This window comes from Kogia breviceps, chromosome 2 (assembly GCF_026419965.1).
Source record: "Kogia breviceps isolate mKogBre1 chromosome 2, mKogBre1 haplotype 1, whole genome shotgun sequence".
Taxonomy (NCBI): domain Eukaryota; kingdom Metazoa; phylum Chordata; class Mammalia; order Artiodactyla; family Physeteridae; genus Kogia; species Kogia breviceps.
In genome coordinates, this window is record NC_081311.1 from 163,335,427 (window position 1) to 163,362,226 (window position 26,800).

The 26,800-nt window shown below is 38.6% G+C and overlaps 1 protein-coding gene across 3 annotated transcripts in view; it reads right to left on the reverse strand.

The window, feature by feature from the left end:
- The window catches only part of HECW2 (HECT, C2 and WW domain containing E3 ubiquitin protein ligase 2), a 408,801-nt gene that overhangs the window by 250,682 nt on the left and 131,319 nt on the right, over positions 1 to 26,800 (reverse strand). The window contains exon 1 of one of the 3 annotated variants that reach the window (XM_067026483.1): positions 13,535 to 13,555. The exons of the other annotated variants lie outside the window; for them this stretch is intronic. The gene's annotated coding sequence lies outside the window, so the exon portion shown is untranslated. Of the gene's footprint in view, positions 1 to 13,534; positions 13,556 to 26,800 lie in introns of those variants that run through there. 3 annotated transcript variants of the gene reach the window in all.

Below are 26,800 nucleotides of genomic sequence, written 5' to 3' on the forward strand. Positions count from 1 at the left end.
ACCATAAATTTGTTTTCTATGTCTGTAAGTCTGTTTCTGTTTTGTAAATAAGTCCGTTTGTACTATTTCTCAGATTCCACATATAAGTGATATCATATAATATTTGTCTTTTTCATGAAGATGCTTTCTGAGCCAAATCTCTACTTGTTATATGAAGACACCCAGTCTGGGGTAGAGAATTTTCTGGGGATAGATTTGAGGATGGGGAGGGTAACAAGTCCCAGAAACTCTTTTTGTATCTTTTAGCTTCTTTTCTTCAACCTTGAAACTATACAGTCTTCAAAAGCAGGAACAGTACCCCAGTGGAGCTTACTAGAACAGGGGGAAAGAGATGAAGTGGGGAAGTGATCAGGTTATCTGTATATTTCTTTAGCAAACACTCACATGGCACTTACTCTTTCTAAGTGATTTACAAATATGTACAGGTTACTTGTAAGTCTTCTGTGTTTACCTACATAACTGCATATACCTAAACTTCACCCTGTCTCAATATATTCAGCTATTAAATGGAGGTAACTTTAACGTAACATGCAAGACCATTTGCAAGGATTAGGAAAATCATAAGTGAAAGTTATTTTGTTATTTTTTAAAGTAATTACTGTTATTTTAATAAACAAATAATATAGTTCTGAATTAATTAATGCCTGGGGTAGCTCTCCAGGCCTAAGAGTCTGGGGAGAGGAACTAAGACTTAGAAGACAGTTAGAAATCAAATGCTAAAGACCATCTTTACACATGAAAACTCACTGTGAACTCTGCCTAGTGTTGGATGACCCCATACTTGGGACAGAAAGGGAAAATAATTCATGCTCCCCTACCTTCCTATTCAACATGGCTCCTGGCTCCCAGAGCCCAGAAATCAGCTACATTAGGATACACAGGCCTTTGAGTTATAGCTTAGGAACTCATCCACAGCTCTTAAAGAATTGTTTCCACATTAAAAAAAAATTAATTCCAACTTCCAAACCACCCCACTTTAAAGGAACTTTTAGAGCCTACCACTCACAAGCCAGTCACTGCATGTAGTGAGATGTGAGACTAGAGAGAGAAGAGAAGATTAGAAGAAACATGGGCACAGAATGTGAAGTAATTCACTTGGAACCTCACCAACGAGCAGGGAGCCATTCCAGGCTCTTGAGCAGAAGAGTCAAAATATGAAATGTAAGCATGGGAAACTTAATCTGAAAGCTCAGGTGGGGCTGATTGTAAGAGGAGAAAACAGAGGTGGGGGAGCCAGTTAGAAGCTAACTGATTAGTTAAAACATCCGGCACTGAGTGCTGAAGAGCGGATTTAGTAACGCAGGAAGGAAGTATATCAATCAGGAATATTTCAGAGAAAGAACCCAAAGACTTGGTGGCATATTGAATACAGCGGATAAAAGTGAGGAAGAAATTAAGACTCAATTCTGGATTTTCAATCTACGTGACAACAGAATCCCAGAAACATTAATAAGGCTGAGAAAATCAATACGACTTTGGGTGAGTTTAAAATAAATGCAGTGTATCCAAGTTAACTATATCCCAAAGACTCTCATGAAGGTGGGCCCCAACCGCTGGTTATTATGAGGCCAGGGATAAAACAAATACTCAAATGCAAGTGTCTGCTTACTAATAGGCTTAGAATGTATTAGTTAAAATTGACTATGCCAATGTATCTCTAAAAGGCTCAACTCAGTGTTGAAAAACCTCACTCAGATGTTTTACTTTACATAATTTAGATCAATGGAAAAGAAGTAAAAGCAGAACGCTGAGATTACAATGAGAGACTATTTCCAAACTTGCTTTGGAAAACTTAATTTTTTCCCTTGCAATAAAAGTAATGTATTTTTTAAGAGTTCATGTTTCCGTAATAAATAAGATCAAACCCCATGCAAAAATGAATTTGCAAAGTTGCATAAAAACTTTCACAATCAAGCCACTCTATCTTCAGCTAAAATTTGAGTTTATAACTACCTTATTAAATGCAATGTTCTCACATGGGAAAATGAGGGCTACTCCAACAAGGAACGACTGCTTCACATTTTTTACTGATATCTAAGAATTCTTCCCTGGTGTCCTGGTTTCTTATCTATGCCTTCTGCAATAAGAAAGGCAAATTTTCTTCAGAATAGTATCTATGTTCTTCTGAAAAGCTTTAGTAGACAAAGCTGGTGGTAAGGGAAACTGATTAATACCAAATTTATTAAAAAGAAAGCTAGTCCTTTAAAGTTCCTTAGACAATCCACCCACTGTGAGCCTCTGCTGAGGCTATATGTCCCAATCCCAAAGGACACAATTTAACACGATGTAGCACTCCTTTAAAAAAAAAAAAAAACCCTCCCACTTCTAATTATGATTAGGTCAGTACTAACCTGCTCTCTCAGGTAACAGACATCTGCTTAAATGACAACCAAAAACAAAATCACTTTTCCTCCAGAGGTCAAGAGAGATATAATTACTAAGCAAATTGCAAAATGCTTTAGTATACAATTTCATTTCCAAAAGCAGCAGATTTTGTTTAGAAGATACAGACAGAAGCAGATGACAAATACATTAAACAAGTGTTTTTATTTAAAGTATTTTTGCTAAGGAATCTGGAGGTGAAACCTCACCTGAAGGGCAAGTACTGAAAACATTCATTATGAAAGGATCTGTACAGACTGGAAATGCACCCTCATATTTTAATTTCCTAGATTGGACATTGAAAAATAAAACCAATAATAATCACTAACATTCTTGTTTAACCCTTCAAATTCCAAAAAAAACCACTACATGCATACACACACATGCACACACCTGTTCAACTACACTGTACTTCAAACTCCATTTGTGTTTTACTATATAAATGAGGAAAACAAAGGCAGGATTATATTTATGTCTAGAGACACTAAAGAAAACATAATATGTCTGCAATAAGCAGAGATGTGAGACCTCTGGGAAGAGAAAGCAGCGAGCCATCAGACCCCACAAGCCAGATGTCACCTGAGATGAATAAAGTTATCACCAAATTCTCAACTAAGACCCCTTCCCAGTGGCTTTTCACTGTGCCTTCTTGCTAAGAGAAAGCATACTCATTACTCACTGTTTATCATACATAATCATAACCCAATGCTTAGCTTACTCGGCAAGAGTGTGCTAGGAAAATGATTAAGATCAGAAAAATCCCTCCTATTCGACATACCAATAAATGATTTCAGGGCATTCAACAGAGAGCCTGCAGTGACTGAAGATGCCCCTCACTTCCTCTTTCCAGGTGGAAAAGTATCAGAAAATGCAATTTTCCCTCCAGCTTGCTGCCCTTTAGGAAAAGGCTCTTCTCCCCACAATTTTCTCAAATGATATGTTATGATCCACAACATAATAGTAGCCCACCTGTAAATTTGGAAAAGGGATGGACACAAATAGAAAGAATTTTAAGTTCCAAACGTTGTTAATTTTAAAGACTGAGTCCAACAAAGCTTTCAAGCTGTTGATTAGCTTGAATCATATTTGACTGAATATGCAGCCAGACAAATATGAGAAAATAATTAAGATGTGGTTTAACTCTTCTGAATTCTTTAAACGTGATAAGGCTTTTAATTCAATTACTTAATTAAACTTCTCTATTGCAGATGTGAATAGATAATTCACAAAAGGAAAAATTTAAATCACTAATAATTATATGTTAAAAATTAAAACAAAAATTAGATATAATTTTCTATGCACTAAAATACCAACTCTGAAAAATAACAGTACTCAGAAGTGAAGGTGCAGTGAGACAGAAGTTCATGCTGCTGACAGGATGGTTCTGCAAAGCTCACTGGGCATGCCCTTGGAGAAGAAAAGGCATCTAGACCAAAACTGAAGGCAGTGGGGGACAAGTGAGTCCTCAAAAGAAGCAAGTGAGTTGTTACTAGAAGAAGAAGAAATGAATGATGGACAAAAATAAAGGAAAAAGAAAAAATGGCAGACCCTTACACATGTAATTAGAGAAGAACTTAGGATAGAGAGTGCAGGAAGAATCAAGACAACATCTTTATCTCAACAGTCAAGGAGAGAATGTAATGGGCCCTCACTGGAACGATATTCATTGGCATAGATACCAATTTTTAAAAAACTGATCTACACTTTTAAAATGCTATTAAATTAAGAACAGCAAAACCATTTCAAGAATCATTTTTAAACATTATGCCAGATATGGAAATCAAAACTTTGTATATTTTCAATACCTGTTTAAAATTCCGACATATTTTTCAGTAAATACACATGAAGTTCCATGATCTGTCCAAGGATTGATAAAAAGAAACAAAAAACTCTTTTATATCGAGCACTCTTGGTGGTTTCCTTGCCTAGAAACAAATAGTGATGGTTTGTGCAGGAGAAGTAGAATTGATTCATTCTAGAGTCATCTCTTTTGAAAGATATTCAACTTTTACTCCCTGTACAGCCTTAGGGGAAAAGATGTCTTTTTTCTTTTGTGTGGAACACATCCCAAGACATTAACTTCCGCTAAAGCTGCAGAAAATTACCAATTGTTGGTAAATGGAATTCAGATATTTAAGAACTCTGCATTACTTTGAGGTGGTTGGAGCACATCTGTGTGGAAAAGTCTTTCTTGCAAAGCAAACCGCATAAGCTTCTAGCTGTGGATTGTCAAAAGCTGCTAAAAAAGATGACTAACTGTATTGACATACAATTGCTTATCCCATAAAACACCAGAGGTTATAACTACAAACACTACTAATTGTGGCATGTACTATATACCCCACAGAACACTCCCCTCTTTTCCATTCCCGTTGGCACAACGGCACTAAGTCAAACCCACGTCATATCATATCTAGGCCATCACTTCTTTACTATTATTTATTTAATTTATTTGGCTGCGCCGGGTCTTATCTGTGGCACACGGGATCTTTGTTGCAGCCTAAGGGATCTTTAGTTGCAGCGTGCGGGATCTTTTTTTTTTTTTAAGTTGCAGCATGCAGGATCTTTTAGTTCCAGCATGTGGGATCTAGTTCCCTGACCAGGGATCGAACCCAGACCCTGTGCACTGGGAGCATGGAGTCTTAACCACTGGACCACCAGGGAAGTCCCAGGCCATCACTTCTTAAAAGGCCTCTCTGATCCTTGTGTTTTCCCCCAGACAACCCATCTACTGTCTCCCTATAGCACTTTTTCAATGACAACGCTCCCAATCAAGTAAAATACATAATTAAAGGGCCACAATGGTAGTGAACAAAGGGGCAGGGGTGGAACCTGGTTTAGGCAGGGGGAGTAGGCAGGCCTCTCACAGGTAGTGACATAAATTGATTAAGTTGAGACCTGAAGTTAGCAGGCAGTTGCATAGTCCAGGTGAAAGGTGGAGATGGCATGGATGTGCATGGTAGTTCTGGCAGTCAGGGTAGTTTTTCAGTGTATTTCTTTATACTTCCTTAAACAAACCCAAAGTTCTATACAAACTTTCTCAATAGAAGGTAATCTATCTGCTCCCCATGAAAATGCTTAGCACGCCCAGCATTGCTCATGCCATCCTCCCTACTTCCTGCACCTACTCCACCTTCAAGGTCTAACGACCACTCTCCTCTTGAAGAACAGCCAGCCAGAGGCAACATTCCCATGATTGAATTCCAGTGGCCTTTTTGATGTCATTCATATCACATGTAATTCACAATGCTTTATAGTCTAATTATAAAGATTCATGTCTTCTCCTGCCAGATTATAAAATTCTTTGAGAAAATTACTGTTTTTCTTATATGTTATATTCTCCATAAAATAGTAAGTTTTTGGTAAATATTTTTCAAATAAATGAATGGATGGGGTTGACTCCTACTAATCAGAAAATAACAATGTAAAAGGACTAAATCAACAGTATGAATACATGTTGCATTTTCTTTAGAATTAGCCGCATTAGCCATCCAAAAAGATTTTCTGAGTAAAGTACCTACTTTGTGCTGAAAAGCACAAGTCCCTTGTTATCATAGAGAAAGAAATATAAATCAACCTGCAAGAAAGAAATAGAGAACAATTGCCTTCTATACTATAAGGTGTAAGTGCAAAAGTCACTTACACCTTAAGTGCAAAGAGCTCACTGCCAGGAATGATCAGCAGGGGCTGGAGTGTTTAAGAAAAGCCTAATGAGAAAAACTGAGCTGGACCTTGAAAGATACAAGGACGCCTTTGAAATACGGCATGAATTTTAGGCCAAAGAAAGAATGTGATTAAAAAGTAAGGAAGGGCTTCCCTGGTGGCGCAGTGGTTGGGAGTCCGCCTGCCGATGCAGGGGACACGGGTTCATGCCCCGGTCTGGAAAGATCCCACATGCCGCGGAGCGGCTGGGCCTGTGAGCCATGGCCGCTGAGCCTGCACGTCCGGAGCCTGTGCTCCGCAACGGGACAGGCCACAGCAGAGAGAGGCCTGCAAACCACAAAAAAAAAAAAAAAAAAAAGTAAGGAAAATAGAAAAAAAAAGTAAGGAAAGACAGTAATTAGCTTCCACTACCTTCACTCTGATCCAAGCCACTGTCATATGTCATCTGAATAAATAATCACCTACATCCCTGCTTCCATCCTTGATTTCTTACTGTCTATTCTCAACTTAGCAACCAGAGTGATTCTCTTCAAATTTAAGTCAGAACATGTTGGTCTCTACCCCAGACCCTACTGTGGCCCCCATTTCAGTCAGAGTGAAAGGCAAAACCCTTACGATAGTCTGTAAGGCCCCATGTAATCTGGTCTCTGGTGCTCTCTGACCTCATCTACCACTACGGCCACCCATGCTCATGTGACCCTAGTCCTACTGCTGCTTCTCGAAGGCACCAGCCACACTACCAGCCTTTGCATCTGCTGTTTCTTCCACCAGAGAAGCTCTTCAGGCAGAAGACCTGAATAGACATTTTCCAAATAAGACATACAGAGGCACATGAAAAGATGCTCAATACTGCTACTCATCAGGGAAACACAAATCAAAACCACAATGAGATATCACCTCACACCTGTCAGAACAGCTATCACCAAAAACACCACAAATAACAAATGTTGGCAAGAGTGTGAAGAAAACGGAACCCTTGTACACTGTCGGTGGGAATGCAAATCAGTGCACCCACTATGGAAAATAGTATGGAGGTTCCTCAAAAAACTAAAAACAGAACTACCATATGATCCAGCAATTCCACTGCTGAGTACATATCCAAAGAAAAAGAAAACACTACTTCAAAAAGATACATGCACCCCAATGTTCACACCAACATTATTTACAATAGCCAAGATATGGAAGCAATCTAAGTGTCCAACAACAGATGAATGGATAAAGGAAATGTGATATATATACATAAATATGTGTGTTGTATATACATATATATGTGTGCATGTGTGTGTGTGTGTGTATGTATATGGAATATTACTCAGCCATAAAAAGAATGAAATTTTGCCATTTGCAATAACATGGATGAACCTTGATGGTATTATGCTTAGTGAAATAAGTCAGACAGAAAAAGACAAACACTGTATGATATCACTTATAGGTGGAATCTAAAAAATGAAACAAATGAATGATTATAACAAAACAGAAACAGACTCAAAACAGAAACATATAGAGAACAAACTAGTTGTTATCAGTGGAGTGAGGGAGGGGGAAGGGGCAAGACAGCGGTAGGGGATTCAGAGATACAAACTACTATGTATAAAATAAATAAGCTACAAGGATATACTGTACAGCACAGGGAAATACAGCCATTATATTGTAATAACTCTAAATGGAGTATAATCTATAAAAATATTGAAGCACTATGTTACACACCTGCAACTATTTTAAGTCATCTATACTTCAATTAAAAAATAAAATAGTAATTAATAAATCACCAATACCCGAGATTTCCATAGTATATAGAATGACCTGGAAGAACCAAAAAGTTAAATGCATATCAATATGCAGCACGTGGATAAGCAAACAGTTCTATTCAGTATCATGACCCTGCTTATTGATACCAAGTTTAATCTTGATTCAAGTATTAGGATAAAAAACGTTTTGAAACCTTTCCCCAATGGACTGCCTACATTTTCATAGCACACATAGTTTACAAAATTTTCTGACAAAGAAAATAATCCTTTTGACCTAGGTATTCTTTATCCAGCTGCACTCTATTAAGGAACTGAAGAAAGCAAAGAATACACAAAACATGGGCTTCCCCGGTGGCGCAGTGGTTGGGAGTCCGCCTGCCGATGCAGGGGGCGCGGGTTCGTGCCCTGGTCCGGGAGGATCCCACGTGCCGCGGAGCGACTGAGCCCGTGAGCCATGGCCGCTGGGCCTGCGCGTCCGGAGCCTGTGCTCCGCAATGGGAGGGGCCGCAACAGTGAGGGGCCCGCGTACCGCAAAAAAAAAAAAAAAGAATACACAAAACAATGAACTGAAGACTTTTTATATGAGTCTTCATTCAACCATTCTTCCCATGCAATGACAGAGTTGATCACTACTACTCACATCTCTTTTAGTCAGTCACTCACTAAATTTCAGATGTTCCAACAATAAACTGATGCAAAGAGAAAATGCATGAACTAATAAAAGACTCAGGATTTCATAAAAGTCAATGAAAGTGAGTTTGAAGAACTACTTGAACCACATGCTAAACCAATGATTAATAAAGGGTCTGGCAAAGTTAGAATAGTTGACAAACTGAAGGAGGAAAAATATTAAGTGCAATTTGAATGTCACAGGATTAAAAAGACTGTCACACGGGAAGGCTGACAGTGGCCTGGCACAGCTTTTGTAATATGACTTTCAAGACTGGGGTAGAAAGACAAATATCATATTACGCTATTATACAATTTTTTGAAAAGATTACCCCCCCCCAACCCTCTAAAAATGTCAACTCTTCCTCTGTTCTTTTTTCACTCTAATAATGAGGCCGTATTTGTGATTACAAACAAGATTAGACTGATTTCCATAATTTGAGCTTTTGTTTGTTGAGATCCAACTCTTTTTTCCCCTGATCACTATGAAATCCGGCTTCCCAGTGTAAATGGATGTGCTTTAAGAAGCCTGATTTTCTGGCATCTCTTGTCTATGCCCTGCCCTCACACTCACCCCATGGTATCTCACTAGTGGGCGGCACAGCTGAGGCCCACACTTAGGTCTTTAAAGCCTGCTTCTCTTCCCATTTGTCACCGTTCCTTGTGACAACTATGCCAAGCCCACATCATGGGGTACCTACAGCTACCCACAAAACTGTGTGGTAGGGGGCGGGTGAAATCATCTGTTTACAGGATTTAAAATCAGTGCCTTCCACGCAGGTGCCGAGCAGCCTCCTGCTGCCAAATCCGAGCTCCTGAGCTGACCTGCCATGCTTCCTCCCTGCCTTCTCACTCTCACTTTTGGTCCACCTACTGTAAGCTTTGCAGACATAGAAAGTCATTATTTCTTTATTTGTTATGAGCCACAGATCTATTATAAGTCAACTTTATAAACCCACAATATTGTTGAGAAGCAGCAAGTTCCCTCTCTCAAAACAGCCTCCACGGACTCTGACAACTTTGTAATGTGAAGGCACAATAAAGAGGCCCCGAGGAGCAGCTTTGCCGATGGGGGCCATTCCAGAATAGGACTCATAACAATCACATCCTTTTTGCCCCTCGCCTCTCAACCACCCATTTTTGAAAAGGATGATGAAGATGTAGTAGGAGGGTTCCTTGAGCAAGCACATGAAAGTTTGTACACAGAACTGGCTGCAGTAAGCAGAGAAGTAAAGTTCTGCCTCCCACGTCAATACTGGGGCTGGATTTCATGACATTTGAGTATGTGTTAAAAAGAAGACAGTGTTGGCCTCTTAGCCTAAAGATACTGAGAGGAGGGAGGAAATTTGTGATGTCAACTCTGGGAAGCTTGCCTGTCTAAACTACCAGCTTCCTCCTGCCCAAATGCACCGATGCCTACAACTAATCCTCAGGGACCCTAACAGCTCTCCAGCCGACTTCAGAATGACATGTCATAAGTCCCTAACAAAGCAACTTGGTCTTCTCCACCTTCCTCCCTTCCCACTAGTTTCACCAAGATGTCTAGTGCAGCAACAGTGACATGGAAACAATTCACTGGAAGTGGAGAAAACATGGAATGAAACAGGTTGAAGTTGGTGGAATGATTTCTGCAGAAGAGACAATTCTTACAAAATAATGATAGAACCATTTTAATTGGGTTATATATCAGATAAAGTTCTATTTTAGGTAAAATTACCAATTTCTTTCTAAAGATGCTGAAAAAATTCTTTAGATTCAATGAGTCAAATTATTTTAACTTATTAAATTTATAGAAATTGGAGGGACTTCCCTGGTGGCGCAGTGGTTAAGAATCCACCCGCCAATGCAGGGGACACAGGTTCGAGCCCTGGTCCAGGAAGATCCCACATGCCGCAGAGCAGCTAAGCCCGTGTGCCACAACTACTGAGCCCGTGCTCTAGAGCCCGTGAGACACAACTACTGAGCCCGCACGCCACAACTACTGAAGCCCACGCGCCTAGAGCCTGTGCTCCGCGGCAAGATAAACCACTGCAATGAGAGAACTGCGCACTGCAACAAAGAGTAGCCCCTGCTCGCTGCAACTAGAGGTAGCCCGTACTCAGCAGCGAAGACCCAAAGCAGCCAAAAATGAATTAATTAGTTAATTTTAAAAAGAACTTGGATTTCTTCTCCATATTCAATATACTACAAGAAGCTGCATTTTAATTAATAGATTAAAATCTATTCAAAGAAGGAAATCCATTCAGTTTATAAATATTTACTTTTGCTTAGAATACTACACTATTAAATTTTTTAAAATATCATGGCCTTAATCGTTTCAAACAAATTAAAATCTTGTTAAAAATGTAAATCAATTATAACTGGTTGTAATTGAGGGAAATATCTCAAAACACTATGCACTTATCCATTACTTTGTTAATCCAATTCTTTTTTTAAAAGAAAGATCCCAGCGTAAACCAAAAAACCACTCTCTGCCATGGTCAGTCCTTCTGTCATGACACACGAGTAACTGGGATAAAGAAGAGATTTTGAATCACAAGTATTGGCACTTCTCCTCTCTCCCTCTCTTCCTCGAAGAGTAAAGTGTTCTCCTGCCTGCCTTCTGGAAGTAAGGAGACCTTGCTGGTCAGCCAGGCTGAGAACCAGAGAGACAGCTGTGTATGGCTCTCGCCTCAATCCAGCGTGTCTGACACAAGGCCCATCCCTAGTCTCTCCTGACACTTTTCTCTTTTGGGTTAGGCAAGTTGGGATGGGTTTCTGTCACAGACTTAAAGAATCCTAGATAATACACTGGACACGTCCCACTGTTTAGTTACAAAACCGAGGTAATGGGGGAAGCAGGGAGGGAAAAAAAGGAAAAATCCAAAGAATCTGAGTTGACCTATAAAACACTGTGCTTTGCCAGAGAGGGGCAGGGAAAGAGAGACAAGAAGATGATGTGGTGGTGGGAGGGGAGATGTATATACAAATTTCCAGCTACAACATAAAACAAGCATTTCTGGAAATCTAATGTACAGCATAGTGATTATGGTTAGTAACACTGTATTACATACTTGAAACTTGGTAAGAGAGTAGATCTTAAATGTTATCACCACAAAAAAGAAATGGTAATTATATCACATGATGGAAGTGTTAGCTAACTATGACAGTAATCATTTTGCAATATATAAATGTACCAAATCAACATGTTGTACACCTTGAACTTATACAGTGTTGTATGTCGATTATGTCTCAATAAAGCTGGGGCTGGTGAGGGGGGAACCAAAAGGAAAAGACTGGGGATTAAGTACGGGGAGCATTTTTTTCTGGGGGATTAGTGCGGAAGAAAGAAGATGGGAGAAGTAGCTACCAGGACTATGACAACCACAGGATATGTTAAACTACCATATTCTAGACCCCAACCCAAATCTACTGATCCTAACCCACCCATGGGACACAGCCCAGGCATCAGATTGTAAACATGTTCCCCAGTTGATGTTGATGAATGCTGAAATTTGAAAGCTTACTGATGTAAGAAATCACCAGCTAATCCCTATAGAGTCCCAAGTTAGACCAAATAATAACTTAGATACTCTCTCCCAAGTATATCCAAGTTTATTATATTATATTATATTATTAAATATTTAAATATTAAATATTTTAATATTTATTTTATTAATTTTAAAAGAACCAAATTCGACTGAGAGACTTTGGTCTTTCTAAAATGTAAATCTGGGCTTCCCTGGTGGCGCAGTGGTTGAGAATCCGCCTGCCGATGCAGGAGACACGGGTTCGTGCCCCGGTCTGGGAAGATCCCACATGCCGCGGAGCGGCTGGGCCCGTGAGCCATGGCCGCTGAGCCTGCGCGTCCGGAGCCTGTGCTCCCCAACGGGAGAGGCCACAACAGTGAGAGGCCCGCGTATCGAAAAAATAAAAAATAAATAAATAAATAAAATAAAATGTAAATCTATTTCCCATCAAATTTATAGCGACAATTACTTAAACAATAAAAACTTAAATAACACAAAATCTTCTTTATTCATCCCCATTCTTATTCCAAAAGAATTTTTCATGGCATATTGCAGTATGACACGCAACAAGCTGAAAGAAGTCAGTGAAGAAAAGCCAGGCAAAGCAAGCCAGGGGTCAAGCTTATGCCCAGAATTCTAGCCATTCAGCACTGCTCAGATACTAGAAATAGGCCACTGATTTGTCTCTTAACTTCCTAGCATCCCAACCAAAGACTCACAAGGATCACAGGCCTAATCCACATGTCTATAAGATAAACACAAATGGTTTCCTGGTGATAAGCCCTGACTTTAAGTAAAATTATATGACTTTAAGTAAAATAAGAAATTTCTGCTTATTAGTCTTTATGATATAGGAAGTATTAACCTGTATTCTTATATCTACATCAAGTATGACATTTTTAATTGTATTACCTTTTTTTTGACATCTTATTGGCTTAATACAAATAGTGCCAATGCGGGCACATTTGTACATAGCTCTATAGTGGTCTACAATGCGCCGTCCACTACAAGCTATCAGCCACATGTGGCTACTGGGCATCTGAAATGTGGCTGGTCCAAACTGAGATATGCTATAAGTATAAAATACACCAGATTTTAAAGACTTAGTACCAAAAAAGGGAAATATCTCAAGTTTTATATTGATTACACATTAAAATGATAAAGTTTTAGATATATTGGGTTAAATAAAATAGATTATTAAAATTAACCTCACCCGCTCTTTGTACCTTTTTCAATGTGGCTACTAAAAAATGAATGTGTGGCACACATTATATTTCTACTGGAACAGTGCTGCTACACTCCTGCTTAACTCAAGGGTCAAATTTAGACTTAAATGTTAGATCTTTAAGCAATGGCTGGACTTCTTATTTTTTAAACAATTCTTTGCAAATATAACTTCTCATAAATAAGTTTCTCTTAAGAATTTGGCAACAGGAAGTTCAAGGTAAAAGTCCACTAACAGAAATCTGACCTTGAATATTTGACACAAGTGACTAAGGGCAAAACCACTGGGAAGGATCTCATCCTTTTGCGAACGTGAAGGAAGCTGACCAGTACGTGTACCTGCATAAAAGGCCACTCCTCTCCCGCATGGAGATTTTTAAGTTAATTAATTAATTAATTAATTTATTTATTTATTTTTGGCTGCATTGGGTCTTCGCTGCTGTGCAAGGGCTTTCTCTAGTTGCGACAAGTGGGGGATCATCTTCGTTGCGGTGCACAGGCTTCTCATTGCGGTGGCTTCTCTTGTTGCGGAGCTCAGGCTCTAGGGACACAGCCTTCAGTAGTTGCAGCACGCAGGCTCTGTAGTTGTGGCTCACAGGCTCTAGAGTGCAGGCTCAGTAGTTGTGGTGCATGGGCTTCGTTGCTCTGCGGCATGTGGGATCTTCCTGGACCAGGGCTCGAATTCGTGTCCCCTGCATTGGCAAGTGGATTCTTAACCACTGCATCACCAGGGAATTCCTCTCCTGCATGGAGATTGTTGGAGAGATCATTTCTGGGCAAGATCTTCCTCAGAAAACAATTCGTGTCTATGTATGACCAAATGAATGATGACCCCAAAGCTCTAAGGAAAAAACATGGGCCAATAAACACATCCTGGTATATTTTCAGAGCAGGGCTTACCAGTGGGGCCACAATCCAATGAGGTAATCCTATGATTTCAGTAAATCAATTCCAGGACGGGAAATATGAATACAAAACTAAGCCCCATACACAAAGACCAGTGAGAATCCATGATGAAATTGTGTCATCCAATGAAAATGAGCTTATTTTCTGCTAAATTTGCTTTTAACAGTAATTAGTTTTACTCTAAGCAGCATGCTTAGGGAAGTCAGCAAGACCTTTATACGTATTCCTTCGGCCTACAGAAACCATGTAAACAAATGAATCCACTCACACAAGAGAGGAGAGGGTAGGCTCCGTTCCTCTTTAAGAAAAGAGACTCTCATGATTGAAAACACCTAATCACAAAGGGTTTTAGACCCTCTGCAAGAAACTAGTTATGAATTCTTTTTTCTATTACATCATAAAATTGTAGGGTATCCAGCTGGGGTGATGCTAAAATCTCTTGGCCAGTGAATTACTTCGAAAGAAGCCTTTGAAAGAGTACAGCCAACTAAATTAGTTTTAAGTACATATACCCAAAGTCTAAGTAAAAAATAAACTGCCCCAAAGCACAGCACTACCAGCCGAGTCCAAACCCAGTGTGGGGTATGCAGTGGAACACAATCTTTGAGATGTTTTTACATCAAAGTAAGATTTAAGAAGAAAAGAACATTCTAATCAGGATCTGCATATATGATCATGAAAGAAAAATTTTGACTGACAAAAGATTTCTGATTATTAATGATATTTATTGACTTTAAATGCCGCTTTAAGATATCATCTGTTTTAATGTTCAGTGATAGCTTGTAGTTAGTTATTTTAACAGAGTTCTATCTTTGTATAAATTATGTTATGGAAAAGTCATGTTTAAATCTGGAAGCTCAAGTCAACTAGGTGGGCTCTTCAGTTTAGAGCACATCCAGAGCTCATTAGCCCCACCTAATGACAGCACATCTAGACCACTGGAGCAGCTTTAGGGTAAGGAATAAACCGTGGAAGTTGAAACTACAAAAACAAAATTGTATAGCAAAGTGAATCAGCTATATGTATACATATATCTCCATATCCCCTCCCTCTTTACAGCAGAAACTAACACAACATTGTAAAGCAGTTATACTCCAATAAAGATGTTTAAAAAATAAAAATTAAAAAAAAAAGCTGATATGGAACTTCATGAAAAGCTCACATAAAATACTGCCTCACATTCAGAAAGCATGACACCAAAGAAAAACCTGCCAACCTAATTTTATCACAAAAAAATAAGAGTTGAGGGAATAAGGGAAAGAAATACTTTTTAGGACTTTTTTCCAATTATAACAATAACACATGCCCACTATAAAATTTCAAAAAGGATGACAAAAGATAAAGAAGAAGATAAATATCATCCAAAATGCCAGCACCCAGAGATGCCAGCCCACTGCATTTTGGTCTATAAATACATGTATAGCTATTTAAACGTATAGATAAGATGAGATCATACAACAGAGTACAAGCAATTTTGTAACCTGCTCTTTTCATGCAAATTATAATGTGGACATTCATATTAATAAACATAGCACTATATCATCCTTTTTAATAGCAATATAACATTCTATCATATGATGTTCCAAAACAACTCCCTCGAGATGGTCGTTTCCCTTATTGCTATAAACCATGTTTTAAACACACCCTCTCACACTCATTAATGCACACTCAACTGATTATTTCCTTATGATATATTCTTAAAAGTAGAATTTTTGGATCCTAAGGTGTTGAAGAGTGCTACCAGAATGCCTTTTCAAAAGAATGCTCAATAAACGTTCCTCACACCTGCAATGCAGGTGAGATGGCTATTTTCTTCCCAATACGTGCACCAACACTGAATGTTGTAAACCTTTGTAGGCAGCTCAGTGAGTAAGGGAATGGGTTCCAGAAGTAGAATTCTATAGCTGGGTTCAAATCCTAGCTTTGCCATGGACTAGCTCTATGACCTCTGGAAAGTTACTCAATGTTTCTGCAGATTTCTGTGAAACAGAGATTGTATCATTATACCTACATAAAGGGTTATTTTTAAGGATTAAATGAGTTACTACAACACCTGACACACAATAAGGACTCAATATTCACTCATTCTATTAGTAGTGCCCATCTGAAAATAAAAACAAAGCTCATTTTTGTTTAATTTGCATTTATTTGATTCTTGCTGGGATTAAACATAGACCCTTTTATTTAACTTTAATAAACTATTTTCACTTTCTTGACCTCTTTTTTAAGTAGTCAATCACATCATTTACAAGTAAGGTGAATTCTGTTATCTTCCTGTTTTATTTTTCTGGAATAATTGCTTTGGTTAGAAGTTCTAAAGCAGAGTTGTGGTTATATGTGTGTATGTGTGTGTGTGTGTGTGTGTGAGTGTGTGTGTGTGTATAAAACCTTACATCATTCATGACTTTATGGTAACAAAAGCATTTTTTAAATATTCCAAAATTATAAATTATAAAAAAGTGATGGTACAGACAACTTTTTAAATACAGGATCTTATAAAATATCCTTGAAATATAAATTCTGCATTGTTTCTAAATTGTGGCATTTAATTGTGGCATTTTTTTGGGAAAAAAGTCTTCTTTGATATTTAAAAAAATCTTTATTAACTAAACTTGAATACACCTTTAACAAAGACCATAGTAACATTTAACACTAGAAATATGAAGTATAAAATAAAAAAAACTGTTATATTACTCAAATTATAGAAGCAGAGGAAATTCAAAAGACAATAATGTAGTTTGCCCAATTACCCGACATCAATTATTTTTTTGTTAAAGAAATATATAAATAACAGAAAAATTTTAAACCACCATTTGTAACCAAAAATGTTGAGCCCTTTAACTTTAAACAGCTGCATTTGGACCTAGCATTTTAGACTCCTACTGTTTGTTCATCCTAAAACAGAACATAACTTTCAAAAGAAAGACTCCATTTCTCACAATTCACACATACTCCCACATTTTGAGAAGGAGCCTGAATTATTTCTAGATATCAAAGTCTTCAGTACAAATTAAGCCCCTAATTGCTAATCCCCAACTTAGGGATACTAAAGTCACAGAACATGTTAGCTTCCTTTTCTTAAGTTAAGCAACAGAAGAGCCACTGTACTAAAATTCTACACTAAATCAAATACTCTGGAGGATCTTTCCCAGGTCTTAACAAAATATACAGGCCTGCCTGCTGATTGCCTGAGAGCTACAAACCTAGAAGCACGATTATGAAACAGAATAAAAACATATTTACTGAGCACTTAAAATGTGCCAGACCCTATGCTATGAGCTTATACTATAGTCATTATCTCCTTTACCCAACAAGGAAAATACTGCCACCCCACTGGCTTCACATTGCCTTTGGCACAGAGTCTTTCCAAAGCACCCTGTAACCAGATTGCAAATGGTTCTTTGGGAGTCATGACTGACCAGCTGTCCTGTGAGGAAAGATGAGGAAATATCAGGGCCGCAGGCACTGCAGACATACTTGGAGCTTGGACTGGTGAAAGATTGAATACTTGAGATCACAGCAATCAGCAAGTTAAGAGTAATCATATCCCAGGGTAAAGGACAAGGTAAAATGACACTTAAGTATGACCAGATGACCTTCCTATTTACCCTCCTGGAACACTATCCTTGAATAAGAGTGAGCATAGCTAAGAAACATTGGATTTACTTTTCCACAGAATGTAAAATAAGGGAAGTTTACCAGGCAAAATACACTAATTCAACAAAACTAAGCCCATGGATCAGTTACAGTGCTTTTCAATAAAAGATGCTTCAAATTTAAACAACCTAAGTTTTCTTTATTCTTTAACACAACAACACACCTACCATGTATGTGGACTATTCATTTGGAAGAGCCAAAGGATTTCTAAATAATGAGTTTATTGGTTCATTTGTATCTATTCGCAGTATTCCTATTCCTGCAACAAGCTCCAAGCAAGAAGAGAGATCCAAATTAAGCCTAAGAAATAGAAATCATCTGAAAAGCTTCAATCGTACTGATGAACCTAGTTGCAGGGCAGGAATAAAGAGGCTGACATAGAGAGTGGACTTGAGGACGGGGTGGGAGGGGGAAGCTGGGGCGAAGTGATAGTAGCATCGACATACATACACTACCGAATGTAAAATAGTTGGCTAGTGGGAAGCAGCCCCATAGCACAGGGAGATCGCTCAGTGCTTTGTGGCCACCTAGAGGGGTGGGATAGGGACGATGGGAGGGAGGCTCAGGAGGGAGGGGATATGGGGACATGTGTATGCCTATGGCTGTTTCGTTTCGCTGTGCAACAGAAACTAACACGGTATTGTGAAGCAATTATACCCAAATAAAGATCTATTTTTTAAAAAAAGGAAAGAAAGTCTAACACATTTGGACCTTCTGCTGCTGACACGTTTGGTCAGACATTAGATATGTCAGTCTCTACTCTCATTTCATAAAGCTTTGATCATGTCAAGTTCCAAGTGTTTACCATTGCTTCGTTTTTACACAGAATTTTAGAACTAAAAGGGCTCTCAGAGAGAATCTCACCTAATTCTTTCATTTTTAAATAACACCAACAGATTTTCTGCGTGCTGTTTGATTTTTGTTCCAAGGTCATACAGCTTGTAATTAATAGACCTGGATTAGGACCCAGATTTCTCAACTACATGCCCAATGCATGGTACTTCCACCTCTCAACTATGTTCTATTTGAGGTCCCTTGCAGAGCAGTTCAATATATTAGCATATGAAAAGATCTTTTGAAACTTTCTTTTTTAAAAAAAATTATACTTTTTAAGAATATGTGAGTTTCTCAGATATCTATCTCCAGAATAATACTCTATAAACTGGGTTGGAGAATCAGAAATAATATAAATTGATTATCTCAACCTACTCTGTCCTATGCTGACTTCTACTAACTGTAACCTTATCTAAGTCACTTAATCACACTGGTCCTTGATTTTTTTCACCTATAAAAATGAAAGAAGGGGACTATATAATTTCCAAGACATCTCCTATCTCTATAAATTTATGTCTGTGACTCATTTATAAATCAGAATAACCATGTCTCCCACTTCTGTTTTCCTTTCCCTCAAAACAAACTTTTAATAAGCACTACTACCAAAAAACCTGAAAAGGCCAAGCATAGAAGCAGTCTGTACTTAAGAAACACGCCAGAATATGCCAAAGTGTTTATCAATAAAGCATATGGTATTTGATCCAAAGAATCAAAAGGGATAGTACTCACAAATCTTTAAAGCCTTAGCATACTAGGAACTGTTTCCCTTTTGTATGCCCTCTACCAGTTCTCTTATATTATATACCTGAGTTACCCAATTTCTGCAGTAAAAAAGGTCTTTTAATGCTAGGAATATCTGCTATACTTCACCCCACTACCAATGGATGAAAATCTGTGACTTATATTGCTAGATACTGAAATAAATAATACAAGACTTTTAAAGCTCCAGAGTGAAAATTATGAAACCAGATGATGAAGAGGACAAGAATGTAAACACATTGACCTAATAAACATATATCCAGATGACTAAGTACTAGGTGTTCACTGAGCATTTATTTTATATCCAGAACACCATGTTAGGTACTGCAGAATATACAGAAAAAAAAAAAAAAACTTGGTTCATATTCTCTAGAAGCTTACAATCCAGCTGGGGAGACAACATTAAATAAACAATAAACAGCACAGGACTACAGAAATTAAATGATAAATTCTGCATATAAGTGATGGAAGAATTATTGATAATTAAAAATGACATGAAAAATAAACTGGCCCAAAGAAAGAACAGAATTAGGAAAACCAGACTTTTTCATAAACTTTGTATTCTACTCAATCCACCATATTTTTCTTCAGTGCAACTTCTATTATATGATTCAAAATGACAGTAACATTCCTGGATCCATTAATAGTGCTTTCCAGATGGCCAATTCCTGGTTATGCTTTAATCAGGTCTTAGCTGAATAGAATCTTAAAACTTAAGATAATCACTACATCCCAGAAATATACCCAAAACAGGTCCCTTTTTTATAAATAGGTCTTCATTTAAGGCTATTTATTTATAAAATAAATGGTATTAAACTTTTTATTAAGTGATAAACTTATACATCTCTACCACCACCACAAAAAAAAAAGGCACTGAACAAAATGAAATGGTCTTTTCATCATGCTCAACAATCTTGAGCATTACTGAAAATAAGTCAGGTCAAAACTACTAGACTCTTTTTTTTTTTTTTTTTTTTTTTTTGCGGTACGCGGGCCTCTCACTGTTGTGGCCTCTCCCGCTGCGGAGCACAGGCTCCGGACGTGCAGGCTCAGTGGCCATGGCTCACGGGCCCGGCCGCTCTGAGGCATGTGGGATCCTCCCGGACCGGGGCACGAACCCGTGTCCCCTACATCGGCAGGTGGACTCTCAACCACTGCGCCACCAGGGAAGCCCCAAACTACTATACTCTTTATCTCAACAGCATTAGACATGTACGGTCTAAGAAGACCCATGGGTGAACGAATGGAAAGACTAGGAAATAAAATGTAAGGGAAAGCCTTAAGGGAGTGGCCCAAGCAGATGAAACAAACGGGTATGAGCGGCAGATGAGGGAAAGCAGCCCTCACCTGCTCTCTATCCCCTGTTCCAGCGAGACTTCCAAACAAGGGAAAGAGGTCCCCCATTCACACCAGCAGGGAAGAAATTGCAAATTCTCCCGTTCCCCAGTTGTACTAATGCCAAGGCTTCTGAGTCCTGGTAGAAGTTTAACTTGGAAGTTCTATAGTCACAAAGTAGCAATTAGTCATGGGGGTATGTAATAACCCAATTCTGTCTTTCCTGGTGATCACCAGCGATAGCACCAATAGCCCTGAGGGTGCAGAAGGGGTGTCTCACCTCTTTTGTGAGGTTGGGACATAAGAAAAGCAGCAGCGATTATTGTAAAAGGTATGTGTTCTATCAATTGTAATTGTTAGCATGGCTTACTGAGTGAGAGATGAGTTCTCTGTAAAATAAGAGCGATGCCTTAGTGCCTGGAATGTTTGGGAATAGACTGAAATGAATCCAAAGTAGATTCGTCATGCAAGTCAGGCAGCACACCCCTCCCCCACACACCAGCCTGCCCAAAAAAAAAAAAAAGAAATTGCAACTGCAAAGTAGGAATTTTAATAGAAATGAAAGTTCAAAACTATGAGGCTGGGTTTCTCCAGAATACTAATATAGACTGGCATCAGTCTACCTTATGACTATAACAGTAATAATTGTAGAGAAATAGCTAATATTGTTTACCATTGTTTTAAACTTGTTTATATAAGGTTCTAGTTTATATTATAAAGTGAAACCATTTCCAAGATGACTTAACTGAACTACCTGATCTCTTTGTTCTTTGAATTCTATTAGACAAAACGGTTCTTTGCAACAGTCCCCTCCTCACCGTGAGACGTACATTTTACACAACTACAACCAGGAAGTAGTACTTGTCCAGTGACCCTCCTCCCCTGAAAATCCACAGAGGCAATTGAACCAACTAGCAACATTCATTACCTGTACTTCATTTTGACCCAAGAAATAAAATCAAACTGTGCTGCAAGTTTCATGTAAAGGAACTGAGAGTAAGTACTATTTTAAGCTACTTCCCCAACCTCCCTCCTCTACCTAATGAGAAGTCAGGTCCTTTTATTTTATCTTGAAATCTCCTTCCTTCCCTTCTTTCCTTCCTTCCTTCCCCCTTCCTCCCTTCCTTCCTTCCTTCCTCCCTGGATTCCTTTTTCTTTTTTTCTTTTCTTTTCTTTTCAGAAGCTCTTTAACCAGTACTTCAGAAGAGGGATACATTAAAATTGCCACCCACTTTAGGGGCCCTTATCATCTCTGTTGCTTCCAATTTCATTTTGGATCTTTCAACATGAAACATTAAGAAAATGGCACCCAAGAAAGCATATGCTGCCACGTTATCACCAGCTGTTATTGCCTCATTTTTAACTCTCATTTTAAGGCTTTTAAACATACTTCAGGACTCCCAACTGAAAAACTGCATACGTTATGAAGGAGGGAAAAAAATTTTAGTGTAGATCCAGGGCAAAATAGTATTGTTGGGAGTTAGAATTACAGCCTAAGTATCATCAGTGTTTTTGGTGTGTCATGTTTGGTTTAACTAACCATGAAGGCTCCGCCAAAACTAAAGCAGACCCTATTTCCTTTTGAGATATCAAATGACAACTTATTGATGACTAAGCTCAGATATGCAATCCTCTTTCCATTACAAAACTACCAAACAATAAAGAGGAAAAGTCAAAGGAAAACCTGAAGTATTGTTCCCAAGATTTTACAAACAAGAGGAAAACAGTCTGTAATAATCTCATTGGCCATGTTCAAACCCATAACAATTCTAGGAGGGCAGAAGATTAGTGCCATGACAATTGTTTATGTGCAAGTTAGGCAAGAGGATAAGAAACCTCCAAATAAGATAAGATTACACATTTCTAAAATTTTGCTTAAAGGAAGGGATGGTAATGCACGTATTTGAGTGTAATCCTAACACCCTCCTGCAGAGGTGGTTCTATATACACTTCAGTGGAGAGTGAAAGAGTTCACAGCTTTAAGGGTGAACATGTTTTATTTCTTACTAACAAATTAAAGTATTTGGCAGTAATTTTTTTTTAAGCAGATGGACTGGAATATTTTGGGAAATGCTACGGGGCTGATTTTCTATTGCCTTTTAGAATCTCAAGTTATAAAATAAGATTTTGGCTAATCTAGTCTTCTTCCAAATTCAGCAGTATTTATTAAAGGCAACAAGCTTTAACTTTCTTATCTAGGTTATCTGTGAAGCAGTAATTAGCTTTAATTAGGAATTCGAATTCATACAGTCAAAATAATGCTGGATTTGGTGCCTTTATTCTCCAAAATAAGGAGAGATTAAAAAACAACCATGTGCCCAGGACAACATGGGTCCAACCTATACCATGATTTTTAAGATGCTCTTAAATTCACTATTTCTTCTTCTGCTTTTAAACCTAATTTTACTTTAGAGAACTGCCTTATCTTTTACTTTGTCCATGGTAAAGATTAGAACACTTTCTCTACAAATACCTATACTTATATTAAGCTCAAACAAACTCATGTTTCCTGTGTCAGGCAATCCTTTGTTGACCACTGATCCAAGAGGACATTAAATAAAAATGAAGCTTCGCAATTTCTTGCTTTATATTATTTTAGCCTTGTGCAATCCCACTGGATATACAAAGGAATTATTCCTTTCTTTGGCTCCTTCCTTAGATCAATCATCTGGCCAATATTTATTGAACATCTGCTATGCACATCGTTCTTCAAAGAAATGCTTTCACAGGCTGTCCAAATAAACAGCTATAAATTTTGCTCAGATCCAACCCCATAACCTCTTAACTGGCTCTCTAACATAGAAGCCTGTAAAAATATTTTTTAGAAACTAGAAAATTAGTCTAAAGGCTAAGAATTCTCTTCACCACACCTACATACTAGAAGAATCCAGTGAACAAGAACAAATGACTCCCCCACCCCATCCATAAGTTGAACAGTGAGAGAAAGCATGTTATTCAAACCTGCTAATATTTGTCTCCTGAAATTTGGATAATGAGTTGGGAAGTCGGGGATTTAAGTTGTGTGCTGGATGGAGCTGGCTCTTGCTGGCTCGGGAGCTGACTGCGTGCATCTCGTCCCAACCTCCAGAGACCTCAAGTTGGCAGCCTGAGATAACCGAGAGGAAAATATTTACACCCCTGTGATTTTCCTCCAAATATTCCCCTCTCCAAAAAGTTACCCAAAACTTTTCTGCTCCTGGGTTCAGATGGTAGGAGTTTAGCTAGCAAGGGTTACCTTTGACATTAAGAAACCATCACTTGTAAGAAACAAAGAACTGGTAAAACCAGAAAGTTATGAGATCCTCAGCCCTCAGGGAACCTGAGGATCCAGAAGGACAAGCCACAGGCAATGCAGGGAGAAGCTGGTGCACAGAATACTTCTTAAGCTGGCAAGAGAGTTGAACAGGTATCCAAATCATCTGAAACTGTCAGGAAGAGCTCAGAGAGGAAAGGAGAGTGGGATTTGAAGCAGAACGTAATCGATGGTTATGATTTTGGTCAGCTGGAGGGAGTGGAAAGTCACCCCTGGTGGGATTACTGCATGGACAGAGGAAGAGAGGTAAAAGAGTAAGGTGAACCAGAAATGGACTGTGGGCCTGCATGTGGAGACCTGGAAGGCAAGAGGCAGGAGGAGCTAGTGAAGTTCTGCGAAGACAGTGATAACAATGTATTTTAGGAATATTCTTTCCAAATTTGCTCAACTTCTTGTTTTCCTGATCTTTAACTTCTTTCTGATCTCTGATAACCCCAAATCTCTTGGTTTTCAGACTGGTTAGACTAGCACTCATACTGGTACTGAGCATAGCACCCTAGTGTGTCAGCTGGTAACCCGGAGCCTCCTGCTGGGACACAGCAAATAACAGCTGATGCCAGTTTGCCCTCATAAAGCCCACTTGGCCTCATAAAGCTCACATCAGGGGTTCCCAAGGAAATGGTTTAGGGTAAATTTCACCTTAGCCTTTGTCTTCAGCTAGTTGCAAATTATTGGAATTTAAATGAAGGTGATTCTCATCTTCAACATTCAGAAAAACTATGCATAAGTCTTCTTTAAGCCATTCACTTGGAGCCCCAAATGTCTCTTCCCGTCAAAAATCACCTCCTCCTTATTTCTGCACCCTATTATACTCCTACCACAACTACTATCCTTAGTACTAACCTCTATAGACTGTGGAATCAAACTGCCTGGGATGAGATGAAAGGGAAGGAGGGATGTGGGATGTGGCAGGAAGAGAAGGGGAGGAGCTACTATTTAATGAGACCTTCCTTTGTGCCTTTTTGCAGATCCCATTAAATCCTCATAGTAATCCTGTGAGATAGGAAGATACTGAGGCTCAGTTCAATACTTGTGTTACTGCACTTCCTATGCTTGTTATAATTTTGGTTTCAAAATGTGACTCTCTTCCTAGGTGCTATGGGCTTTAAGTGCAGGAATGGCTGCTGAGTGTGTATAACTCCAGTCTGCTGTATGCCAATAAAGCTTCTCAATAGAAAACTGATGAGTAGAAACAATGGCAGAAATGGTAATTAACCTTCTGGGTTAAACCTGAAAAATTAAAAATAATAATACTGGGTCTTGGCAATACAAATTATCGCAACACAGAAGCAAGAAAGGGTAAGGTCATTCCCATTTCTGAGCAAAATCCTGATGCTCCCTTTATCCCACCTCCTATTTCCTCTTCTTACTAAATACATTTCATGCTTCCCTAGACTTCCCCTTACAGTCCCCTCCAATCCAGGCCTAGCCTATCCCCTTCTCTTCTCTTGCTAAAAAACTTCCATTTCCTTATAAAATAGCAGATAGCCACAAAGTCTAATAATTATCAACATTCAAATGACTAGTAACCCCTTCATTCTCCTAGTTGTTTCTTTAAAGAAGTATGTTTGGATTAAGTAAATGAACTAAAATGAACCTCACTGGTAGGGCCTCAAGTTGTACAGGGTATGTACGGCTTTGTCAACACCTATCCACCCTCAGGCTTCAGTTACTTTGAAGAAAGACTGGGGGAGGAGGGGTCCCTTCTGAGGCAGGTCAACCTTGACCAGGACTCTGTTTTTGTCAAGCAAAACTTCTCAAACTTCACTTGTCAAAACACAGCATCTGATTCAATAGGACCTGAGTGGAGCCAGAACCTGCATTTCGAATAAACCATGGTCTTTGGTTTCGATGGAGAAGCTGCCCAGCTGCAGACCACACTTGGAGTAGTACTGCTTGAAGCTATTCCACTTCTTCACTGCTTGTTCTGAAGGCCTCCACTTATACAGCTACAGACTTGCAAAATGTATGAAGATGTAAGGTCTTTTTTCAAAATAACTCTCAGGAAGGCAAGATTTGTAACACTGGGAACTGGACTTGGGGAGGAAAGAAACAAGGGGCAGAATGATATGCACAAATCAATACACACATGTACAAACCAAGCCTGCAGGTGTTCAAAAGAGAATCACAGAAAGCCTGGATTGTTGAGTTTTCCTAAATTTATCTGCCTCATCTCCCTAGACAGTCTTTAGGTTGTCTAAAATGTCTTTTACAAATATCATATGATATCGCTTATATGTGGAATCTCTAAAAAGGTGCAAGTGAACTTATCTGCAAAACAGAAACAGAGTCACAGATATAGAAAACAAACTTACGGTTACCAGGGGGTAAGGGGGGAGGGATAAACTGGGAGATTGGGATTGACATATACACACTACTATATATAAAATAGATAATTAATAAGGACCTACTGTATAGCACAGGGAACTCTACTCAATACTCTGTAATGGCCTATATGGGAAAAGAATCTACAAAAGAGTGTATATATATATATATATATATATATATATATATGTATATATATATATATATATAAAACTGATTCACTTTGCTGTACACCTGAAACTAACACAACATTGTAAATCAACTATACTCCCATAAAAATTTTTTTAATAAATAAAATAAAATGTCTTTTAGCAAACTAATGACAGCTTACTTGCATGACAGCTTACTTGCACTGTAATGTTACCATATAGAAGAAGCAATGACTTTTTTAAAGGGGAGGGGTCTGATTTGATACCAAACCAGGGCCAGATGTGAGAGGAAAAACAAAGAACTTTTATTTTCTACTGAAGGTCACT